The sequence below is a fragment of the Tamandua tetradactyla genome, chromosome 3 (genome assembly GCF_023851605.1).
Source record: "Tamandua tetradactyla isolate mTamTet1 chromosome 3, mTamTet1.pri, whole genome shotgun sequence".
Lineage (NCBI taxonomy): Eukaryota > Metazoa > Chordata > Mammalia > Pilosa > Myrmecophagidae > Tamandua > Tamandua tetradactyla.
Genome location: NC_135329.1, coordinates 208103744 through 208125532, shown reverse-complemented (window position 1 = coordinate 208125532; position 21789 = coordinate 208103744). Strand labels below are relative to the sequence as shown.

The window sequence follows — 21789 nt, the reverse complement described above, 5'->3', positions numbered from 1 at the left end:
GTATACATATATAAAATATAAAACGGTTGCATATTCATTTCATTCTTTCAAACAAATGTTGGAAGGCCTGTCCTATACCAGCCACCATCATGAGGTCTGTGCTTTAGTAGGAGAGACAAATGGCAGACAATGTCCTCATTAAAAAATCATTACTGAATACCTTTCAGGGCACCAGCACTGGTCTAGTAGAAACAAAAGCCAAACAGAAGGTAGTGGTAAGTGCCATAAAATGAAGGGAAGGAGAAAGGCAGAAAGAAAGAGGGAGGGAGAGAAGGAGGAAGGAGGGAGGGACAGACATACATACAGACAGAAAAGACGGGTAGAATAACAGAGAGGTTAAGGCTAGTTTACCAATTTCATTAGGGGTTGCCTCTCAGAGGAGGTGACATTTGAAGAGAGATCTGAATGAATGAATAAGCTTCTCTGGTAGTTTCTATGTTCAGTTACATTTGCTCGAGGTAATACTTTTCAGAGTTTAAACTAGAAGTCTCAAAATACATGCCTGCCTTCAACCAAAAAGATTAATGTTGTATTTATATCATACAAAGATCATGTTTATTGAAAGACTGTCACCTTATACCAGGCAGAAAAAGTCACTGAAAGAAACCTTTCCTAAAACATTTTAATGCCACAGATTCCAAGTAACATAACCATCCCCAGACAGTTAATATTATAATAGCAACACAGAAAATCAAAGGGAAATATTAATTTGCAATGAGGCTATAACATAAGAATAGATTCTTAAGTAAACAAATTCTTAGGTTCCACTGGCTGTGCCAGAGTCTCCAAAAAAGTCCTCCTATATAAGCAAAGCCACAATTAGGAGCATTAATTAAAATAAGATTATAAAGCCACATCTCTTCTGTAGGCTTTTGCCACACAAGTCCTGGTTTCAAACATAACACAAATAGATTATTCAAATTCAGAGAATTTCCTGGCAAGCAGTGAAAGAGAAAGAAAAAGAATTTGCCATCAACTCAAAAATCAGAAAACACACTCAATTTCCTTAAACGTGCTTGGAAAATTCAGTAATATTTAGGAAGAAATGCCCCTGACCATTTTTAAAGAAGTAACACAAACTTGAGCATTGTCCAAGTAACCCAAAGCACAGGCAAGAGATATATGCATGTGCCCCTTATGTCTAAAGCAAAGAGGCTGTAACATGATCACTGATTTATTATTTCTTTTACATGAGTTCATCATCCACACGTCACCTTAAGAGAGAGGGGTGTGAGGACAGGTGGAAAAAACAGACAAACAAAAACACCTGACATGCTACAGCTAGCCTATCAGGTAGAATGTAGCCTGGTGGAATGATCCAAGCAAAAGGCCCAGGCCTTTAGTTTCTGTTTTATATTTATTTTTAGCATTAATGATTTCACAGAGAATTTGGTTTCCACATGCCTAGAGAAAATATTAAAAGAGGAACCAGAATTCTGACTATAAAATCCAAAGACTTAACTATCCCACAATGTATGTATGAATATACATGTGAAAACATAGATAAATAGATATAGATAATAGGAATTCTGAATCACCATGAGACTGCCTGCCTACTTATTAAGAAAGAAAGTATTATGCTTTGGCTCATGTATACAAAGTTCAAGGAAAAGTCAATGGAGAAGAGAAGATCAGTGGAAGGAAATAACCAGAGCACAGAAAGATTAATTTCATAGCCCATTTAAAAACCAACCTAGGGAAACAAAAACAAAAGAAAACCCAACCCGGCTCTGACTTCGTGATACTCCTCATGGTTTAGATTACCTATTTTTCAAGAATTTGTGTTCCAGAGACTAGATTCATTTTTGGGTTACTAAACAAACAAAAAAAATGCAGAATGGGAACAGCACTTACACTGAGTTATTCAAAATTGTGCTGCAAATTAATATGCTGCATTTTAAAAACATTTTCATTCTATTTTATGATCCTAAGACACAGAATAGAAGCAATGGTGGAGGTAGGGAATCATCATGAGATCACAAGATACATGAGGCACTCGGTAGTCATTCCACATCATCTATCGGTTAAGAGTAGTAGTTGTGGGGTTCCTTGAAGAAATAGTTCAAGTCTGGAACAGAAAATTGACAAGATGAACCCAGAACATCCTGTCATACCAGAAAAGTAAGGAAGCTATCCAGGAATCATTGTGAAGGGGCTCTCAGCCAAAAATGAGAAATATGAACATAAAATTAAAAGCTGCAATAAATTGAAACACATCAAGTATGTTAAGATCCACATGCTCATAATGATAAGAAAAAAAATCACTGGTCAACCTTAGAGAATTCTAAGTATGTATCCTGTACAAACTGTACCTTAGGCTAACCAAACAAATGATGACATAAACTTCTTGACAGAAGAATTTCAGCTAGTTAAATTAAGAAGAAATGAAAGAATTTTAATATCACTATTGTGCCATCCCTATCGAACTAATGGATTCAGGAAATGATCACCAACGGTCGCTAAAACCAATAGGATATAAGCTGATGGGGGGAGGTAACAATACCTGAATCCACTGATCAATGAGTGTCATAAAAAGAAAGAACCAAAGTGTATCCTGATGTACTACAATAGAAAGTACTCACTACCACCTATGAAGTGCTTTTTTTTGTAATCCCCTAAAATTGAACCTAAATCTGATCCAAAACAGAGGGACAAATTTTAAAACCCCATAGTGTTTAGAATGTGGGGAATTCTACAGGACAAATAACCCAGTTTTGTCGCAAATAAATCCCAAGGATAAAAAAGGGTGGGATGGGTGTGAACCTATAGATTAAAATAGTTGTCACATATCAAACAAATACAATATATGTGTTTTGTTTGGATCCTGATTCTAATTAACCAACTGCATTTTAAAAAAGAAGCAACAGCAAAATAGAAAGAATAAGGGAAATTTGAATATTGGATAATGGATGTCATTGTTATTATGTTAAAAAATAATCCCTAACTCCTAAAGATATTCTAAAGTACAAATGAATGTTGGAACCATCTACACTAACTCTCCAGTCTCATGGCTTTAAATAACTCTCTATATGATATCAATTCACCAAATTAAATACCTAGCCCCAATCTCTTCCTTGAATTCCAGACTCATATCCAATTGCCTGCCTGACAATTTCATTTGCATGTCAGATAACCACCTCAAACAAGAAAACCCTTAATCAACTACCCTCCCACCTCCACCCAAACAACACACTTCTCCCCCAGAGGCAAACAGTCCCCCCATTCATTTGGTTGCTCAGGCCCCAAACGCACATCACCCTTAATTTCTCTCTTCTTTCATTTCCCATATCCGATTCATCAGAAAAGCCCATTGGCCCTTCTTTTAAAATGTATCTCCTCGCCACCTTCACTGTTACTACTCTAATTGGGGTGGCCCTTATCTCTGATGAACTACTGCAATAACTAGTGTCTGAATTTCCATGTCAGACCAAAGCAGGTAGAACAATACTTTAAAAATATAAGTCAGATTGTGGCATTCTACCAGTAACTTCCCAACCTCCTTTCATCTGGCCCATATCTAGTCTTCCATTCTCATTTTCTACCACTTCTTATTTGCATATGACACTACAGTCCTAGAAATCTTGCTCTTCCTAAAGTACTAAAACTGCTTCCACCTTAGGGCCTTAACACTTAAACCATTCTTATACCTGGAAAACTCTTTCTCCAGCTATCCATAGGGTTCATTGTCTCATTTTGTTTAGGTCTGTGCACAAATATTCTCTCCTCAGAGTGGCTTTCCCTGAGCACATTAACTAAAATAGCCCACTTCATTGCCATTTCTCTATTTCCTTACCCTGCTTTATTTTTCATCACTGCATTTACTACTACCTGACAATATATTATATACTTATTTTCTATCTCCTTAACTAGAATATAGATTTCATGAGCCCAAAGGCTATCTATTTTACTCACTGCTATATTCTAAAGTTGAGAATTTAGTAGCCACTCACATATATGCTAAATGAATGACTATGGCAATTAATTAGGAAATGACTTGTTCAGAGTGTATCTTCCTTGCTCTACTGTAGGGAAGTGACCCTGGCTAGTGTGTTATACATACAGCATCTCCTACTTGACCGAGGACTGACCTTACTCCTGCCCTACCCCGACCCGTACCCCCATTTTGGACATCCATTCTGTTAACTCCTTGGAAGCAAGCTGAGTTTTGACTGCTCCAACTTTGAATGCTGCCTGCCCTGTGTGTATCTCACTTTGAGAAAAGGACACATACTAAGATGTTTTCCCAAGACTTGCATGTAAGTCCTGGGCATTTAGCCACTTTTGTCCCCCAATCATTTGTAATCTGTGGAGTGGTTGCCATGGGTGTAAATATACGTCAGTCTCACTGTCCACTATGAGGCAGCTGCAGTTCTCTGTAAGTTAGCTCTCCTAATAAATACTTTGGACCGATCACCCTGGTGTTGAGTGCCTCTTTCTTCAGAAACACAACAAGCACTGTTGCAAGGTGACTTGAGGCACCCCAGCTGGGTCTTACTTTTTCTTTCAGGGTGAGTCCTGCTGCTGGTTCAGTGGGATACAAGAGCTAGGCCTGGCACACAGTAGTTAAAAATAAATTAAAAAGTGAAGGGTGGTGTGATGGTGACTCAATGGCAGAATTCTCGCCTCCCATGCCAGAGACCCGGGTTCAATTTCCGGTGCCTGCCCATGCAAAAAAAAAAAAAAAAAGTGAAGATGGTACACTGCATCTAATATTTTAACATATCTAAAATCTATCCTTATCTCAAGTTCTACTCCAGGCTTAGATTTTTTGTAATCCAGAATCTACCACAAAATTTCTCCAGTCCCTCCCTATCCCTACCTGCCCTAGCCAAGGGTAATTTCTCCCTTTTCAAAGACCCAAATCAATTTATCTATGCCTTTTCTCAGGTACTTATCACTTTCTTCACTATTTTAGTGTTATCTACATAAATTATTTATCTGTTAAGACTCTATGTTTACCAATTATACTTTACTCATCTTTGTATATTCCACAAAAACTTGTACAACCTAGGTGCACAATAAAATTCTGAAAAACAGATGGATGAATGAGTAGAAAAATGAGAAAATGAATATAAAAAAACTATTAAGATGCAAGAGAGCTTTCAGAAAAGATTTCATACACAAGGGAATGTAGGTAAGAACCAATTTTCCTTGTTTCTATAAAGTAAGAGCCTTTCTTCTGTTGGGCTATTCTTGAAAAAGTTTGGAAGTCTAGTACAGCTGTTCATGATTTCAAAAATTAAGATATCCCTCTGAGAACCTGCTGAAAGCTATAAACCCTTCTTTCACAGAAAAATGCACATCTACAAAGAGATATAAAATGCTCTATAAGGAAACCCCATGAGTGTCATCTATGTGAGGAAGCTTTCATTCATATATCTCCCCTTAGGCAAAATGAGATTGCACATTAGAGAGAAGCCATAAGGATGTCATCTCTGTAGGAACACTAAAATTTTTTTTAACCTTAGACAATATGAAATTATACAAACTTGACAGGAAACGTATAAATGCCATCAATGTGGGGAAACCCACAGTCAGTATTCTTACCTTGGATGGAATGAGAGAACTCACACTATATGTTTAGAATATGGAAGAGATTTCAGCCATTGTTTTAACCTTTAAACACAGGAGAGAATTCACATACTGAAGAGACCTTGTTTGTAATCAATACTGTACTGCCTTTAGTAATCAGTATTACTGTAGCTCACTTAAGAAAACCTATACAGGAAGAATCCATATGAATGTCATCTTTGAAACAAAGTCCACAGTAGTTGTCCTGATGATATATCATATGAAACAGTTCCCAACAGAAATCTAACAGAATTGGAAAGGCTCATCTACCATTCTAATAAGCAATAAACAAATCAAGCTAATAAACTTATTCAGCAAAGTGGTGGGATACAAGATTAGTGCACAGAAATGAATAGTGTATACTGTTTCTATACACTAACAATGACCTAACCAAGGAGACAATTAATTTAAAAATCCCGTCCACAATAGCAACTAAAGGAACAAAGTATCTAGGAACAAACTTAACCAAGTATATAAATGACCTGTAACAGAAAACTAAAAAACACTGCTAAACGTTATGAAAGAAGATCTACCTCATACCCTATAAAAAAGTTAACTCAAAGTCAATCAAATACCTATACATAAGAGCAGGCACCATAAGAGATCTAGAAATAAATGTAGGGAAATATCTTCAAGATTTAGTGATAGGAGGCAACTTCTTAAACCTTACACTGATAGCATAAGCACTGAAAGAAAAAACTGATAAATGGGAACTCCCCAAAGACTGAACACTCTGTGCTTCAAAAGATTTGTCAAAACATGAAAAGGGAGCCAACTGTCTCTTTTGAATCCATATGTTTTGAATCTATATATCTGATAAGGGTTCTGAAGAAATTCTATAACTCAACAACAAAAGGTCAAAACACCCAATTATAAAATGAGCAAAAGATAGAAGTAGACATTTTTCCAAAGAGGAAATACAAGTTTGAAAAGTACATGAAAAGATGATCATTTTCATTAGCTATTAGGGAAATGTAAATCAAAACCACAATGACATATCTCACACCTACAAGAACAGCCACTATTAAACAAACAGGAAACTACAATGTTGGAGAATATGTGAAGAAACAGGACACTTACTCAATGCTGGTGGGAATGTAAATGGTACAGCTGCTGTGGAAGACAGTTTGGTGGTTCCTCAGAAAACTACTGAGTTGTCTTATTACCCAGCAATTCTGCTACTCAGTATATACCCAGAAGTTCTGAAAGCAGGGACATGAACAGATAGTTGTACACTGATGTTCATGCAACACTGTTCATAACTGCTAAAAGATGGAAACAGTCCAAGACTCCATCAAGAGATGAGCAAATAAACAAAATGTGGTTGTACATACATACAATGGAATATTATGCAGTAGTAAGAAGGAATGAGGTCCTGAAGTACATGACAACATGGATGAACCTTGGAGCCCTACGGCTGAATGAATTAAGCCAGACATTGTATGATTTCACTAATATGAACTAACTAGAATATGCAAATTCAGAGTCTTAAAATGTAGAATAGATGGTACCTAAAGTAGAAGCTAGAGAAGGGGGAGTGGTTACTGAATATGTACAGAATTGTTGATGTTTAACTTAAATGTTTGGAAATGGATAGAAGTGATTTAGCTCAATATTGGGATTATAAGTAACAGTAGCAAAGGTGAATGTGTTTGAAAGTGGCTGTTTAAAGATATGTATGTAAATTCTTAAATGAACCAGCACAAATGTAAGGAAAAAAATAATAGCAGCATAATGGGAAAAAACAGCTATTGCAAACTATGGACTATAGTTAACAGTAATGTTTTTAATATTCACTCATCATTGGGACAACAATGGGGGGATCATGTGTATGGGAAGATCTGGGTTTCATTTTTTATTCTTATTTCTGTTCTGGAGTAATGAAAATGTTCTAAAATCAATCATGGGGATGTATGCACAACTATGTGATATTTTGAGCCAGTGATTGTATACTTCTCATAGTTTATGTGGTATGTGAATACATCTCAATAAAATTGAAAAATAAGTGTTGAAGGGGATGTGACTAAAAACACTCATTCATTGCTGGTAGCAATAATAACATGGGGGCTACCGCTGTCTAACATAGTTAGACAGTTCCTCAGGAAGCTAAATATAGAACTACCATATGACCCAACAATCCCTCTACTAGATATATATCCAGGAGATTTGAAAGTAAGGACTCAAAAATTTGCACACTGATGTTCATAATGTCATCATTCACGATTTCCAAAAGTTAGAAGCAACCCAAGTATCAACTGAAGAATGGATAAACAAATGTGTTATATACACACAATAGAATATTATTCAGCTGTATAAAGGAATAATGTCCTGATATATGCAGCAACATTGATGCCATTATGCAGAGTGAGTTAAGCCAGGCACAAAAGGACAATTATATGATATCAATGATATGAACTAATTATAATAATCATATTCACAAAGTTAGACTCTAGAATATATGTTAATAGGGGCCAGATTGGTGGTAGAGAATGGGGAGCTGATGCTTAATTTGTACATTTTCTCTACGTTAATTGTAAAGTTTTGTAAGTGGATGGTAGTGATAGCAAATTATTATGAGTGTATTTAAGAGTACTGAATAATGTATGCAAATGTGGTTGGTTATACTGGGAAGTTTTGGGTCATATTATATTACTGGAGAGAAAGAAGATAAAACATGGGACTGTATAACTGAACCATACTGTGCACAAACAGAGTTAATAGAACAAGTATAAGAATGTTCTTTAATGAATTCAAACAAATGCACGACACTAACACAAAGTGTTTATAATAGAGTGGTATATGGGAAAACACACCTATTGTAAACTATGGACTATAATTAATAGTACTATTTTAGTATTCTTTCATTAATTATATCACATTAATGCAAAGTGTCAACAATAGTGGGTATATGGGAATGTTGTATTCATTAAATGGAAAAAAAAGTAGAGAAGATAGACTTTACCAAAATAAAAATAACAAAAAATGTAAAAGAGCTAGGTCTCCCTGTTTCCCTTCCCTTGTTTTACATCTTTCCCAAATTCCAAGTAATGTCACCAAAAGCATAAATCATATAATTAGATCTATAATTTTGCAAAGTAAGCAATCTTTTGTTGTTGAAAGGAAAAACCCAGACTTTCTTAGAAATGGCTTGAGGAAGCTGCTGTTACCATATTATACCATATTATACTCCCTGTTACTTCTCACATTTGAAGCAAGCCTGTTTAAATTCAGTGTTCCAATCATAGAGAATCAAGACTGATAATTTGCCTAATCAAGCCATAATCCAAGCTGTATTGAAGGCCATCACTGCCGTCCAGTCAGGAAGCCTGGCTCTTATAGGAGCTCCTACAAATGAATCACAGTTTTGCCTGCACGAAGCCCTGTGCTCTGAATAATTATCAAAAACCTCTTTTACCATGTTATTCTGGAAATTTCTCATCAGATATTTTTTTAATTTGGCTTTTGTTTGGAAGAACTTTATAAAGAATAATCAGTTTCAAGATTTGCTTCAGTATGCTGACAATAATGAATGTAAATTATGTCAAAATGGCTCTAGATGGACAGAATCTCAATATTGCATGCTGTACTCTGTTCACTGACATCTCCAAAATCACCAGCCTTAATGTGAAATATAATAATGACAAAAGTAGAGACTCATTTGCTTAGACCATCCTCCTAGTGATGGCAAACCATCCCTTGAACTCCAATGGCTGCTGCTTTTGGTGCACCCAGTATCATTTCCTCACCCTATGCAGGGAATGCTGGGTTTGCCCCAGCCACTGGATTTCCTGAAGCTACATGTCTTTCAGTCCAGCTGTTCTTGGAGATCTTGGTCCTCTCACAATCACCTTCTCTGCTGTCACTGGAAGGATGGTCATTCCTGGGGCCAGTGGGATGCCAGGAAATTCTGTTCTCCTCATCACCAATCTCATTCCTGATCTTATCAAGTCACATGAACTTTTTATTCTACAGTGTGTGTATCAAGACTGTTTAATAAGAAAGAAAATGCCTTGGTTGAGATGACAGAGGCAAATCAAGCTCAACTAGTAATAAATCATCTGAGTGGTCAGAAAATTTATGGAAAAAAGTGCTTTGTGCTACACTGTCCAAGCATCAAAACTTTCAGTTTCCTCAAGAAGGACAAGACGACCAAGTTCTGACCAAGGAGTTCAGCAACAGTCCTTTGCCTTGCTTCATAAAGCCTGGTTCTAAAAACTCTTCCTGAATATCTTTACACCATCAGCCACCATCATCTTTCCAACATCCCCTTTTCTGTTAAACTGGATAATCTAAAGAACCACTTCACAGACACTGGATGTCTAGTGAAGGTTTTTAAATTTTTTCAGAAAGAAATCGAGATGCATGAAAGAAGAAATCCAAGACTCCTTCACTATACTTTCCCTGGAGAAAATCACCACCTGAGTTTCCATCTCAAAATCCACAATCTGACTTTTCTCCTGAGATTGGACCATGAGTTCAGTAAAACCTTCAGACATAGCCTGAAACAGCTCAAGAACAATTCTGCACCTTTCACAAAAATGATTATTAAATGCTTGCTGATTTTGATATTCAAGTATATTCCAAAAATCAAGGGGTATTCTTTTTCCATTTTTTTCCCCTGCCAGCAGGTGATCAAATTATGAATGTAAACTATGAATGAACACTACAGTTTCTATGAAAATAAATTTCAATACAAAATTAAAAAACAAAACAAAAAGACTCTATAAGGAAAGAACAAGGAGAGTAAAGGACCTGGTACTGAAGGAACAGGTTCAGGTTGATCGATAGTAAGGAGAAAGAAGGAGGGGGCCTGAGTAAATTGATATATTATTGACCTGGTTAACTGAGGACTTAAAAAATTCCTCTGGTTTCCTCCACAGACCTGAGAGGGTGAAGCAGCTGACTGCACTTATTATTCTGAGTGCACACTGCAAGTAGGATTATTTCTACCTTGGAGATTTAGTCTAGTCTCTGGAGAACAGGACAGAAATACATTAGTGAGGAATCAAATCACTGAGTTATACAGAACTTTATTCATTCTCAGTCTTGTTCCATGAACAGGGAAGAGTGTGCATCATATAAACCCTACTAATAAAAATAGACAGTGAAAATTAGGAAGAGATGAACTGAGGAGTACTGATAATGAAATAAACACATCAACTGCAGCTTCTGAAAGAGTTTAAGAAATGCAAATGACACCCCAAAATCAGTAGTGTTTCTATACACTAGTAATGAAAATCTGAGGAGGAAATCAAGAAAAAATTCCATTTATGATAGCAACCAAAAGAACCAGATATTTAAGAATAAATTTAACTAAGGATACAAAAGATCTTACACAGAAAATTACAAGAAATTGATAAAAGAAATCATGGAAGATCTAAATAAATGGAAAGGCATACCAATTAAAATCCCAAAAACTTACTTTTCAGAAACAGAAAAACCAATAACCAAATTTATTTGGAATGGAAGGGTGCCCCAAATAGCTAAAAATATCTTGAGAAAGAAAAATGAAGTGGGAGGACTCACAATACGTGACTTTAAAGCATATCATGCAGCTACAGTGGTCAAGAAAGCATGGTACTGGCATAAAAACAGATATACTGACCAATGGAATCAAATAGAGTGTTCAGAAATACACCCTCTTATCTATGGACAACTGATCTTTGATAAGGCAGTCAAAGTCAACCCACCTCAGACAGAGCAATCTCTTCAATAAATGGTGCTTGGAGAACTGGAGATCCATATGCAAAAGAATGAAAGAGGATCCATATCTCACACCCTACACAAAAATTAATACAAAATGGAGCAAATACTTAAACATTACAACTAACACCATTAAAAATTTTAGAAGAAAATGGAGGGAAATATCTTATAAATCTTGTAATAGAGGGTGGCTTCCTAGACTTTACACCTAAAGCACAAGCATTGAAAAAAGAAGTAGGTAAACAGGAACTCCTCAAAATTAAACACTTTTGTGCATCAAAGAACTTTGTCAAGAAAGTAAAAAGGCAGCCTATACAATGGGAGACAATATTTGGAAACCACACATCAGATAACGGTTTAGAATCCAAAATATATAAAGAGATCCTCAACTCAACAACAAAAAGACAACCTAATTTAAAAATGGGCAAAAGACATGAACAGCCATTGCTCAAAGGAGGAAATACAAAACAGCTAAAAGGCACATGAAAAGATGATCTGGGAAATGTAAACCAAAAATACAATGAGCAATCATCTGACACACACTAGAATGGCCAATAAAAAAAAGAAAAGAAAAGAAAACAACAAGTGCTGGAGAGGATGTGAAGAAAGAGGCACACTTATACACTGTTGGTGGGAATGTAAAATGGTATGACCACTGTGTAAGGGAGTTTGGCAGTTCCTCAGGAAGATGTACAGAATTACCAAATGACCCAACAATACCATTACTAGATATTTATTCAGAGGACTTGAGGGCAAGGACACAAACAGACTTTTGCATGCCAATGTTTATAGCACCATTATTTGCAATTACCAAGAGATGGAAAAAGCCCAAATGCCCATCAATGGATGAGTGGCTAAACAAGCTGTGGTATACACATACGATGGAGTATTATGCAATTGTAAGATGGAATCAAGTCAAGAAACACATAACAATATGGATGAACCTTGATAACACTATGCTGAGTGAAATTAGCCAGAAATAGAAGGACAAATACTGCATGGTCTCACTAATGTGAACTAACATTAATGAGTGAACTTTGAGAATTGAAGTTAAGAACACAGGTTAATAGGAGACAGAAATAGGGAAGAGATCAGGCAATTGGTGCTAAGGGAATACAGACTGTGCAACAGGATTGATTGTAAAAATTCAGAAATGGATAGCACAATACTACCTGATTGTAGCACAATAATATAAGTACAATGAATGAAGCTGAATGTGCGTACGATTGAGGGAGAAGGGCTGGGGGCACGTTTGAAACCAGAAGGAAGGTAGAGAATAAAGACTGAGACGACATAATTTAGGAATGCCTACAGTGGACAAAGATGATTAAATGTACAAATAAAAAACTATTCTGCATAAAGGAAAGCAAATGATTGTCAACATTGAAGGGTGTTGAAAAGAGATGGTATACGGAAAAATGTACAAAAAATGCAAGCTAGGGTCTATAGTCAACAGTAACATTATAAAATGCTTCCACTGAATGTAACAAAGGCATGGGAAAACTAAATGTCAACAGGCAGGAGGCATGGGATTCTTTGTGGAAAAAAAGGAAATGTCTTCATATAAATTAGGGTGGCAAAGGCACATCTGCACAGTTAGGTTGGTTTGTATGATATGTGAATAAACTATTAAAATAAGTGAACAGAGAGAAATAAGTACTAGAGAAAATGTGGAGAAAGAGATGCAGTATTCATTCTCAGTAGGGAAACTGAGAGGTGCAGACACTTGGAGGTCAGGGTGGTAGTGGTTCCATAGGAGGCTGGGGTTGCCATATGATCCTAAAACCACGTTGCTCAGTATATACTTGGAGGAATTGAGCATGAAGACATGAATGGACATTGGCACATTGGTGTTTATGGTGGCAGTGTTCAAGATCCACAAAAAATGGAAGTAGCCTTAGGGCACAATGACTGAGGAATAGAAGGGGGAACTATGGTGTATACATACCATGGACTACTGAGCATCAACATGAAACTAGGTGTATGTTCTTAAGCATGAAGCTTAAGAACTGTATGTTGAATGAAATGGCAGGAACACAAAGGCAAATATTATGCCTAAATTATATGGACTACCTATAATATAAAAACTCGGTGAACTGAAGTCAAGAACATAAACGGTCCTAGATTGTAAGCTCTTACAACAGTCATACATATTCAGGAGTTATAACTGTTATTTCTAAATTCTAAGATACTGAGCTGTTTGTAAAACCTACCCAGAAACTTCAGCTATTGATGTGACACCTGAGACTCAGAGGTAGAGATCTGAAGCTAAGAAAATTAGTAGCTCCCCATACATGAACTCTTTAAAAAAGTTGAAAAAGTGATCAGAGTTCAAGTAGAGACAGAAATGAAGCTGCTCTGGATAGGACTAAGGCAAATCAGAACACAGGGTAAAGGATGATATGGTCTATATTTTAAAACCAACCTCTGTGTGATATAAAGGGAGAGATGTTTATTTGGCACAAAATCTGTATTTTGGGTAGTGCATTTCCTAATTTAACTTCTAAGGTCAGTTTTGTTGAACACCATAAGTAAATGGAATCTTGAATAGGGTGTGAGATTTTGCTGGGCTCCCCAGGTTAGTGTGATGCCCAGATATATCCCAGAGTAATCTGGGCAGTGAATAAAAAGTATTTACAAAGCCCCCTTGGGAGAACAGAGAAAAAGGAGGAAATGTTCAATTCCCCAACTAGAGAATTTCTGATATTCTTGCAAGCAGTGGGGACAACCAAATCAATCTTGGGGTTCGCCCCAATGAAACATTCCTGCAAAGCACAGGCTAAGCCTACTTAAAATTAGGCCTGAGTCACCCTCAGAGAACCTCTTTTGTTCCTCAGATGTGGGCTCTCTCTCTCTCTAAGCCAATACAGCAGGTGAACTCACTGCCCTGCCCCCCCCTACCCCCACTACATGGGACATGACTCCTAGGGGGTATAAATCTCTCTGGCAACATGGGACCAAAACCCCGGGATGAGCTGGGACCCAGTATCAAGGGACAGAGAAAGCCTTCTTGACCAAAGAGGAAGAGAGAAATGAGACAAAATAAAGTTTCAGTGGCTAAGACAAAACAAAGTTTTACACAGAGTCAAGAGGTTATCCTGGAGGCTATTCTTTTGTATTATATAGATACCCCTTTTTAGTTTATGGTGTACTGGAGTGGCTGGAGGAAAGTAACTGAAACTGTTGAGCTGTGTTCCAGTAGACTTAATTTTTTAAGACGACTGCATAAAGAAATAACTTTTACAATGTGGCTGTGTGATTATGAAAACCTTGTGTCTGATGCTCCTTTTATCCAGGGTATGGACAGAATAGTAAAATATATGTATAAAAAATAAATAAATATAGTGGGGACAAGGGGTGAAATAAATTAGGAAAATGGAAACAGTAGTGGACAATGAAAGGGAGAGGTAAGGATTACGGTATGTATAAGCTTTTTTTTTCCTTTTTATATCTTATTCTGGAGTGATACAAATGTTCTGAAAATTGATAATGGTGATGAATACACAACTATGTGATGACATTGTGAGCCACTGATTGTACACCATATATGGAATGTATGTGTGTGAACATTTATCAATAAAAACATTTTTAATAAAGAAATAACATGATATTTATTCGTTTTCATTTACTTGAACTCCCCTAACACATGTGAGCATGTGTGCACGCACACACACACATATTTTATGTCAGATAAACTCTACAGTTAGTTTAATATTAATTACATAAATATGTAATCTACCTACTGTCTCCTTGGAGAAGGTAAAACAGGGTTATGCAGTGATGGGGTGGTGGGCTAGGAGGAAACAGTCAACCCCTTTCTTCCTCAGGCAGTAATCCTTGCCTGCTGGATGCAGAGGGTACCTATAGTAGAACCCAGGAGCACAGCTTGAAAGATCGTTAGGGAATGAAACTAGGGGGGGTTATGAAAAGTCCATTACTGAAAAGAATAAGGAAGAGGCCCTAGCCCAGACTCTTGAGTTCAGAAAATCAAAAAAGTAAGGGACACCAAGATGGCTGCTTAGTGAGGTGTAGAATTTAGTTTGTCCCTCAGAACAGCTAGTAAACAGCCAGGAACAGTACAGAACAACTGCTGGGGCCACATCAGTGTCCAGACACAGAGCATACACCAGTCTGGACAAGCTGAGCCAGGTGTGATCCCACCTAAAATCCTGAGTTTCCCAAGCCTGAGGGCTGGGCCCCTCCCCCACAGGCTGGTTCCCAGAGGGGAAAGGAAAGAAACTTGACTAGCAGCAAGGGGGTTACTGCAACCAAGCTCCAATCGCAGAATTAATTAACAAATTCTAACAGCTAAAAATAGGTCCCCAGCTCAGCTGAACCTCCAGTAAAAGCTGAGGCTGCTGGTTTTCTCCTGGCCCCAGAGGGGGCAGGGCTGACAGAAAAAGAAAAAGAAAAAGGAAAAAAAAAAGAAGTTTTTTGGATCAGATAGCACAAAATACTTGAAAACATCTGAGCCCTAAAGGAAAGGAGGGGGCACAGAGGACTTGGAGATACAAAGAGCAATGTATCAACTTAAGCTATTGATTGGAAAAACTGAGGAAAGGGGGTCCTGCTCTGAAAAGGATTTTTTTTTTTCTTTTCTTTTTTAAGGCTATGTTTCTACGGCTTGACTGCTCTTTGGATATAACTGCAAGGCTTCTCAGGCTCCAAATGCCCCCGGCAAGGGTGGAATTAAGTTGTCTAAGAGACAAAGAGGCTGGTCAGGTGAAAGGAGGTTAATTCCCTGCAAACTGTGCCTTCCCAGGAGATGGGCAGGGCCCACTTCAGGTGGAATCCCTCCCTCAAGGAATTCAGACATCAAGGTCTGGAAAACTGAAGCAACTAAAGCCAGCCTACAACCTCTCCTCTGCCTCAACCACAGCCCCAGCAGGGCGAGTCTGCTGAAGTTAAAGGCACCACATCACTTTATGCTGGTGGGACCCACAGGCAGACAAGTGCCACATACTGGGAAGGACAGGAAAAAAAATGGAGTCCAGAGGCTTTATAGGAAAGTCTGTCAACCTGCTGAGTCTCATCCTCAGGGACAACTGATGCAGGTGACTCTTTCCTCCTGAGAGGAGGCCACTCTGGTCTGGGAAAATCTGACTGGAGTCTAACATACCTAAGTGAACCCTCCTATGGAACAAAAAAAAAGGCACCATACAGACAAGACAAAAAACAAGAAAACAAGAACTGAAAATTTCTGATCTATTAAATAAAACCTAAGCTAGAGGACTAGAATAAGCTGAACTGAATGTCAAAGAACAGGTAAACAACAAAACCACACAACAAGAAAATCCTAGGTAAAAAAGTGAAAACAATCTCCAGAATAAACTAATTAAGGAAATTAAATGTCTAGAGGCCAGCAAAAAATAACGAATCATAGTACAAAAACTGAAGATATGGCCCAGTCAAAGGAACAAACCAACAATTCAAATGAGATACAGGAGTTGAAACAATTAATTCAGGATGTTCGAACAGACATAAAAAATCTCATCAGAAGTCAAATCAATGAATTGACGGAGGATATAAAGAATGGGTGAACAAAACAAAGAAATCGAAAGTGTGAAAAAAACAAATCCAGACCTTATGGGAATGAAAGGCACAGTAGAAGAGATAAAAAAAAAAATGCAAACTTACAATGTTAGATTTCAAGAGGCAGAAGAAAGGATTAGTGAACTGGAGGATGGGACATCTAGAATTTGACAAGCAAAAGAAAAGACAGGGAAAAGAATGGAAAAATATGAGCAGGGACACAGGGAATTGAATGACAACATGAAGCCCATGAATATATGTGTTATGGGTGTCCCAGAAAGAGAAGAGAAGGGAAAAGAAAGAGAAAGACTAATGGAGGAAATTATAACTGAAAATTTCCCAACTCTTATGAGAGATTTAAAATTACAGACCAAAGAAGTGCAGCATACCCCAAATAGAAGACAGCCAAATAGATATACTCCAAGACACTTACAAATCAGAATGCCAGGTATCAAAGAGAAAGAGAGAATTCTGGAAGCAACAAGGGAAAAGCAATCCATCACATATAAGGGAAGCCCAATAAGACCATATGTAGATTTCTCAGCAGAAACCATAGAGGCGAGAAGACAATGGTATGATATATTTGAGATACTAAAAGAGAAAAACCATCAACCAAAAATTCTATATCCAGCAAAACTGTTCTTTAAAAGTGAGGGGGAAATTAAAACATTTTCAGACAAAAAAATCAATGAGAGAATTACTGGCCAAGAGACTGGCTCTGCAAGAAATACAAAAGGGAGCACTAGAGACAAATGGGAAAAGAAAACAGAAGTGTGGAGAATAATGCAGAAATGATGACTATCAGTAAAGGAAAAAACGAAGAAAAATTAGATATGATACATAAAATCCAAAAGGCAAAATGGTAGAAGAAAGTAGTGCCCTTATAGTAATAATACTAAATGTTAATGGATTAAACTCCCCAATCAAAAGAGAAAGACTGGGAGAATAGATTAAAAAACAGGACCCATCTATATGTTGTCGACAGGAGATGCATTTTAGACCCAAGGATAAATACAGGTTGAAAGTGAAAGGCTGGGAAAAGATATTTAATGCAAATAAAAATTAGAAAAGAGCAGGAGTAGCTATACTAATATCCAACAAATTAGACCTCAAACGTAAAATAATTAAAAGAGAAAAAGAAGGACACTGTGTATCAACAAAAGGAACAATTCAATAAGAAGACATAACAATCATAAATATTTATACACTGAGCAAGAGTGCTCCAAAATATATGAGGCAAATACTAAAAACACTGAAAAGAGAAACAGATACTTATACTATAATACTTAGAGACTTCAATTCCCCACTCCAATCAATGGACAGAACATCTAGGCTGAAGATCAATAGAGAAACAGAGAATTTGAATAACACAATAAACAAACCAGACTTAACAAACATTTATAGAACATTACACCCCACAACAGCAGGATACACCTTTTTCTCAAGTGCTCAGGGATTATTCTAACGGATAGACCATATGCTGGGTCACAAAGCAAGTCTGAATAAATTTAAAAACACTGAAGTCGTACAAAACACTTTTTTGGATCATAAAGAAATGAAGTTGGAAATCAATAACAGCAGAGGGCCAGAAAATCCACAAATATATGGAGGCTCAACAACACACTCTAAAACAACCAATGGGTCAAGGAAGAAATTACAAGAGAAACCAGTAAATATCTCGAGATAAATTAAAATGAAAACACAAAAATATCAAATTTATGAGATGCAGCAAAGGCAATGCTAAGAGGAAAATTTATTGCCCTAAATGCCTGTATGAAAAAAGAAAAAAGAGCAAAAATCAAGGAATTAACTGTTCACTTGGAAGAATGAGAGAAAGAACAGCAAAATAACTTGAAAGCAAGCAAAAGAAAAGAAATAACAAAGATTAGAGCAGAAATAAATGAAACTGAGAACATGAAAACAACTGAGAAAATCAACAAAACCAGAAGCTGGGCTCTATGAGAAAACCAGTAAAATTAATGGAACCTTAGCAATGTTGACAAAAAGAAGAAGGGGGAGGATGCAAATAAATAAAATAAAAAATGGAAGAAGTGACATAGCACTGGCCCCAGAGAAATAAAGGAGGTAATGAGAGGATACTATGAACAACTTCATGGTAATAAGCTATACAGTGTACATGATATGGACAATTTCCTAGAGAGGCATGAACAACCAATATTGACTTGAGAAATAAAAGACAACCTCAACAAACCAATCACAAGTAAAGAAACTGAATTAGTCATTAAGAAGCTCACAAAAAATTAAGGCCCAGAACCAGATGCTTCATATGTGAATTCTACCAAACATTCAAGAAAGAGCTAGGTACCAGTCCTGCTTAAACGCTTCAAAACAACTGAAGACAAGGGAAGGCTATCTAACTAATTCTATGAAGCCAACATCACCCTCATACCAAAGCCAGACAAAGATACTACAAGAATAGAAAACTGTAGACCAATCTCTCTAATGAATACAGATACAAAAATCCTCGAGAAAATTCTTCCAAATTGAATCCAGTGGCACATTAAAAGAATTATACACCATGACCAAGTAGGATTCATCACAGGTATGCAAGGATAGTTCAACATAAGAAAATCAATTAATGTAATACACCACATCAACAAATCAAAGCAAAAAAACAACATGATCATCTCAATTGATGCAGAAAAGGCATCTGACAAAATTCAGCATCCTTTCTTGTTGAAAACACTTTAAAGGATAGGAGTAGAAGGGAACTCCCTCAACATGATAAAAAGAACATGTGAAAAACCCACAACTAACATCATCCTCAATGGGGAAAAACTGAAAAATGTCCCCCTAAGATCAGAAACAAGACAAGGATGTCTACTGTCACCACTGTTATTCAACACTGTGTTAGAAGTTCTAGCCAGAGCAATTAGACAAGAAAAAGAAATACAAGGCATCAAAATAGGAAAGGAAGAAGTAAAACTCTCACTGTTTGCAGATGATACGATACTGTATGTTGGAAACCCCGAAAATCCACAGCAAAACTACTAGAGGTAATAAATGAGTACAGCAAAGTGGCAGGTTACAAGATCAACACTCAAAAATCTATAGTGTTTCTATACACTAGTAATGGACAATCTGAGGGGGAAATCATGAAAAAAATTCCATTTATAATTGCAACCAAAAGAATAAAACACTTAGGAATAAATTTAACTAAAGAGACAAAAGACCTGTACAAAGAAAACTATAAGAAATTGTTAAAAGAAATCACAGAAGACCTAAATAAATGGAAGGGCATACCGTGTTCATGGATTGGAAGATTAAATATAGTTAAGATGTCAATTCTACCTAAACTGATTTACAGATTCAATACAATACCAATTAAAATTCCAAAAACTTACTTTTCAGAAATAGAAAAACCAATAACCAAATTTATCTGGAAGGGCAGGGTGCCCTGAATACCTAAAAATATCCTGAGAAAGAAAAATGAAATCAGAGGTCTCACGCTACCTGACTTTAAGGCATATTATGAACCTACAGGGGTCAAAACAGCATAGTACTGGCATAAAGACAGATATATTAACCAATGCAATCTAATAGAGTGTTCATATGTAGACCCTCTCACCTTTAGACAATTGATCTCTGATAAGGCAATCAATCCAACTCACCTGGGACAGAACAGTCTCTTCCATAAATGGTTCCTAGAGAAATGGAAATCCACATGCAAAAGAATGAAAGAGGATCCATATCTCACATGCTATACGAAAATTAACTCAAAATGGATCAAAAACCTAAACATTAGATCTAAGACTATAAAACTTTTAGAAGAAAATATAGGGAGATATCTTATAAATCTTGTAATAGGAGGCTGTTTCCTAGATCTTACACCCAAAGCACAAGCATTGAAGAAAGAAAGAAAGAAATGGGAACTCCTCAAAATTAAACATTTTTGTGCATCAAAGAACTTTGTGAAGAAAGTAAAAAGACAGCTTACACAATGGGAGACAATATTTGGAAGCGATAAATCAGATAAAGGTCTAGTATCCAAAAATATATAAAGAGATTGTTAAACTCAACAATAAAAAGACAAAAAAAAACCAATTACAAAATGGACAAAAGACATGAACAGATACTTCTCAGAAGAGGAAATACAAATGGCTAAAGGCACATGAAGAGATGCTCAACTTCCCTGGCCATTAGAGAAATGCAAATCAAAACCACAATGAGATGTCATCTCACACCCACCAGAATGTCCATTATCAATAAAACAGAAAACAACAAGAGCTTGAGAGGATATGGAGAAAGAGGCACACTTATCCACTGTTGGTGGGAATGTGAAATGGTACAACCACGGTGGAAGGCAGTTTGGTGGTTCTTCAGGAAGCTAAGCATAGAACTGCCATATGCTCCAGCAAAACCATTGCTAGGTATCTAATTAGAGGACAGGAGGGCATGGACACAAACAGACATTTGCACACTAATGCTTATAGGAGCATTATTTACAATTGCCAAGAGATGGAAACAGCCCAAATGTCCATCAACATACGAGTGCCTAAAACTGTGGTATATACATATGATGGAATATCATGCATCTGTAAGACAGAATAAAGTTATGAAGTATGTAACAACATGGATGAACCTTGAGGACACTATGCTGAGTGAGATTAGCCAGAAACAAAGGACAAATACCATATGGTCTCACTGATATGAACTAACATTAGTGAATGAACTTGGAGAATTTCAGCTAAGAACAGAGATCATCAGGAGATAGAAATAGGGTACATATTGGGTAATTGGAGCTGAAGGGATACAGATTGTGCAACAGAACTCATTATAAAAATTCAGAAATGGACAGCACAATACTACCTAACTGTAATACAATAATGTTAGTACACTGAATGAAGTTGAATATGAGAATGATAGAGGGAGGAGGGTTGGGGGCACAAACAAAATCAGAAGGAAAGACAGATGATAAAGACTGAGAATGCTTAGAGTGTATAATGATATTGACTAAATATA

The 21789-nt window shown here is 36.8% G+C and overlaps 1 protein-coding gene and 1 pseudogene across 5 annotated transcripts in view; one reads left to right on the top strand and one right to left on the bottom strand.

The window, feature by feature from the left end:
* The window catches only part of DIS3L2 (DIS3 like 3'-5' exoribonuclease 2), a 526830-nt gene that overhangs the window by 347936 nt on the left and 157105 nt on the right, over positions 1-21789 (bottom strand). The gene's annotated exons all lie outside the window — the stretch shown is intronic.
* On the top strand, positions 8480-10214 carry LOC143676860 (polypyrimidine tract-binding protein 3 pseudogene; annotated as a pseudogene).